General features: G+C 36.4%; 1 protein-coding gene across 2 annotated transcripts in view; it reads right to left on the bottom strand.

Annotated features, from left to right (window-relative positions):
* The window catches only part of LOC122630770 (transcription factor Ken), a 30,834-nt gene that overhangs the window by 22,649 nt on the left and 3,185 nt on the right, over positions 1-5,000 (bottom strand). The window lies entirely within an intron of this gene.

Raw genomic sequence — 5,000 nt, 5'->3', positions numbered from 1 at the left:
AAAATTATTCGAAGAAACAGCACGAGTTTGATCGCAAGAAAAGCGCCATTAAATTCGACTTACGTAAAGGGTACGCTCAATTGGACGTGATTCACGATCGATTTCCACGGTGCTGGTTCGAAGACGATACACTCAATGGTTTCGTGGACTTTTGCGAATTACGATCGAAATTTTATAAAGTTTTTGTCATCCGTTTTTCTCTTTATTTTATCATTTAGGTTTTCGTTGTTCGCTCGTAAATGTTACGACTCGTTATTTCCTTGATGCATCGCATATACTTATATTTGCTTATATATGTTCTTTCGAACTATTTGCATTCGATTATATCAGTGAAATTGTATATATATTTAGTCGTATCGAAGTATAAAAATTAATGAATCGTTGAATCGATTGAAAAATTTCATAAGTCGGTCAACATTTGTCATCGCTCAGAGGAATATATCTTTCGTAATAAAATATCTCGTACCTTTCTATTACCACTTTTTCATTCATCATCGATTGCATAAAGTACTATTTCCGTGTTTTGATTCGTTCTTATCAAATTAATAGATAATTACGAGAGAAAGAGAGAGACATGAAACGTCTGAGAATCTACGGAAGAGTGCGTGGGTACTGAATTTTTCTTAGAGATATCAAAACAACAATTATCTTTGCATTAGTATTACAAAGCATATACTTGATAGGAAGTGCGTTATATAATCGAATATCAAGGTTACAGGTTGGTGATTGGGCGATTAGAAAAATAACAAAACCCGACGATGTGGAATCGTCCGAGCAAAGCCGAGAATTTTTTTTATTACGACGAATCCATTTTTATTATTCGTTTTAATCGTTGCTTGATCCAAGCAAATCGAGATATCGAATTCACAATCGATTGCGAAGGATTTCGTTTAGAGACTGAAAAAAGAATTCTTTTCAAACGGTTCCTCGTTAATCGTTTTCTCTTAATGAGATTCAAAACCAAGCTACGCGACGACTAGTCATCGTCAACGTCCTCGTCGTCTTCGTCGTCGTCGTCCTCGTCCTCGTCGTCGTCGTCGTCGTCGTCGTCGTCGTCGTCGTCTTTCTTTCATGACTTTTTATTCTTTCGCGACCTTTGAGGATGATTACGAAATCACGTGACATTTCACGTTCTAACTGCATAACTTTCTATCCATCTAACCGAATCGAAGGTGGACGACCAAATTCATACTCTTTTCTCACGAGTCTTGTTTCTTCTTTCTTCGGTATATCGCGATTAGATATACACGTAGCTACCTGTCTTATAAATCTTATATCGAGTCTCGTGGATATGTACAAGAGAACGTTGTATGATACGCGTAAAGGAAATAAACACGTTATAATAAGAAATTAATTATTGTTCCTGCGAGGACAAGTTGGCTGGTTTAAAACAAAAAATAAGAATAAAAAAAGGAAGATAGGACGTCTAGAAAAGGATTGGCTTTCTCACGTTCGACGAATTCCTTTTTTCTTTCCTTTTTTTCTTCTTTCTTTTTTCTTTTTTTTTTTTACGGGCCGAAAAAGATATTTAAGATAGAAGGTTGAGATTCGAAATAAGAAACGAGAAAGAAAGTAAAAGGGGAAAAATGAAGGATAAGAAAAAGAGTAACGTTAACCCGGAATTTCGACCGGTTCACCTTTTCAAGTCCGATCGTGATTTTCGTTTGCAACCGACGACGAGAGCGCGCGGATGCAATCCTCTCTATGCAGTCGCGAGGGTGGGAGATAATGCCCAGGTGAATACGAAATGGCGAACGCAAAGACGCCTTTCGAAGACGTGCGCGCGCGCGAGCTCGACCTTGACTGGAGATCGCTTTTTCTCTCTTCGAGTTGCGAGAGAGCCGTCGACGAGATGATGAGGACGACCACGCCGTTCCTTCTCATGTTTTTTTTCCTCCTTTCCTATATTCTTTTTCTCTCTCTCTCTCTCTCTCTCTCTCTCTCTCTCTCTTGTTTTTTTCCTCTTTTTGCTTTTTTCTCGTCGCCTTTCATTTTATCCTTCTCTCTTTCCCTCTTGACTAAGATAAAAAGGAATGTTGCGTAACTGTACACATATACAACTTAACGCAAAGAGAGAGAGAAAGAGAGAGAGGGAGAGAGAGAGAGAAAGAGAAATAGAGAGACGTGTGGAAACTAAAAAGAGAGAAAGAGGGAGAGATAAACTAAGAGTCAGAAACAAAGAATGAAAGAGAAAAAGAGAACAAGTTTCATTACTAACTATTACGTACGTATGTATGTACCTATGTTGTGATAACAAATAAAATAAAAAAAATGACAGGGCGGACGTGACACGGTGTGCATAAAAATATTACGTGAACAGTTTAAAATAAGAAAAGGAAACGAAATAAAAAATTGAATAATAAAAAAGTGAAACAAAGAGGCGTTTCAAATTTGCAGAATATAACTTGGTGTTAGGAATATAGAGATGAAGTTAACGTTAAAAATCGAAAACAGACAACCAGACAGACGGACGGACGGATGGACGGATGGACAGACAGAAAGAGATAAAGAGAAAGAGATATATAGAGAGAGAGAGAGAGAAAGATAGAGAGAGAGAGAGAGAGAGAGAGAGAGAGAGAGAGAGAGAGAGAGAGAGAGAGACATTCACACGAACGACGATAGAACGACCGTGGCTCGGTTGAACTTGAATTATATGCCCAAGAAGAAGTCTCGAGCCTTATTGCGAGAACAAGTCTGCGGCGGTGGCGGTGGCGGTGCACAGTTGTAGATTAAAATTTCACTTCGACCCACGATATTAGAGACGTTTCCTTTTCTCGTTATCCGGTTATTTCATCACACTCTTATCCCGTTGCCACCAACCAAGTCGATCGTAACACGCGTAACACTACGCGTTTACTACGATAGAAATTTCCTATGAGATAGATAGATACATAGATAAATCGTGATGCAAAATCGAAGAGAAAGAAAACTAGAAATTACGAAAAATATTTATGTCATGCGAACGTATAAATGTAAATCATACAAAATTAATAGGGACATTTGTAATTGATATATTAGACAATACAAACATTATAATCAAAAATAAATTAAAAAAACTGGCCACGAATCAAATTCGAATGAAAGTGAAAGGAAAAACGAAGTCTAGCTTTGCCGAAGAAAAAAGTTTGCATAGTACTCGAATGAGTAATACCATAAAACAAAATAAATTATATGCGTAAATTATATGCAGCAATTGACAATAAAACAGAGATAAAATCAATTTCAAATTTCTTTTTTTTCCTTTCAAATCAATCAAATAATAAAAAATTTCGTTTGATTGGTAAACAAATGGAGAAGAATGGAAAAGGATCGATACTTTAGATTTACTAGTTAATTGAATTTCTATAGGATTTGTGAGAAGTTGTAATCTCGACATCAAGCTGGAATGGCTCGGCATTATTAGTCGACGTAAAAGGAATCTGTGTGCTTTCGAGAGCTCGATTTATCGCACCGATTACGCGAAGTGCGCGCGGTCCTTTACCTTAACCCCTTGGGTAAGTTATAAACGGATATACTCGAGTCGTTTCTTTCGCGAATTTTTTCCCCTTTCGCCTATTGTCTCGAATATATTAAAAATATTTAATACGAGTCTAAGCAGTAGTTATATGTCGTACACGAACTGTCTCTTCGATGCGTCAAGATAATCTCTCTTATCTCGTATGTTTATTCCATTATATTTTCATGGAATTGGTTGGTAGCGGAAGATTTTCTGAGAGAAAGTTCACTCGTATTCCCGGCGGAATGTCAAAGCGTATATATCTACAAAGAAAAGGAAAGAGAAAAGAAAGCGAAACTTGCTTACAAACTGTCGAGCTCATTTCCTTCGAAATAGGGAAAATTAATCGTATTTGTTTTGCCTGAAATCGATTATTCGTAAATATTACAATTTCCTGACAAAAAATTATCGACATTTACGGTAAACACTTTGTACGAGGCTCTAAAAATGCATAATTTTTGAAATCGTTAACGCAAAAGCATATCTTATCTATTAGTAAACAATTACTGACGCAAGAAAAACAAAATTTCGATACGTAAAGCGATTGGACATAGCGGTCTAAAATAAAATAGTCTTCTATTGAGATTTTACTTTCGATTGGATTTTTTTAATTACTTTTTTTGACTTTTTATTTATTATTTTTTTTTTTTTCATTATCAGGTCTAATTTCTAATACAGTTGATAAGAACCATCGGGGCAAATTTTCGAGACGGCGCTTTCGTTTTTACTCCCAATTACGTCGGGTCCCTTTAATTTACACGGAGTCTTACACCCAAGAGACAAGATCGGAATGTCGGTGTGCTAGCTTTGCGAATCGCCTTATTATTGTCCGCAATGGCTCGACGATTTGTCGTTTCGTTGACGCTGCCCATGGTATTAACCAACTACGGTAAAATCGATCGAGGAAACGGCGAGTGAGTTTCTCGATCTACCTTCGAAAGAATTTTTTAACGGTTCGTAACGAAAAATCTAACGTATCGATCGTCGAGTATTAATTGGCAGCGTGATTCGTGTAACGAGTTATAAAATGTAAGATTAACGCGATATTAAGTCGCTCAAAGAAAATTATACATATCGAGAGGTCGGATTCGATCGGTATGAAAATATTGAAGAAAATAAAAAAGCAAAAGAAAAGAAGAAAAGGAAAAAAAAATAATAGTAAAGATCCTTCGATGCGAAGAGATCGATCGCCGTATTTGGTGCGGATGACGTTGCGAAACAAGTTAAAACTAGGATGACCAGATTTGAAAATTTAGTCACGATTGCATACGCGTGTTTTCTAAAGAAAAGGTCTTGCATATTTCTATATATATATATATATATATATATATATATATATATGTGTGTGTGTGTGTTGTGCACATAATATTTTTCTATTAAAAATGGAGTAAATAGGGGTAAAAAGTGTCATTCGAATCGTTTCCTCGCGTCGTTGCCATCGAATTGGAATCATTTCCGTACTTAATAAGTTCAATTTAACGCACGATCTATTGTGTCTAGCAAA

This window comes from Vespula pensylvanica, chromosome 7 (genome assembly GCF_014466175.1).
Source record: "Vespula pensylvanica isolate Volc-1 chromosome 7, ASM1446617v1, whole genome shotgun sequence".
NCBI lineage: Eukaryota > Metazoa > Arthropoda > Insecta > Hymenoptera > Vespidae > Vespula > Vespula pensylvanica.
This window is presented reverse-complemented; position numbering and strand designations above follow the sequence as displayed.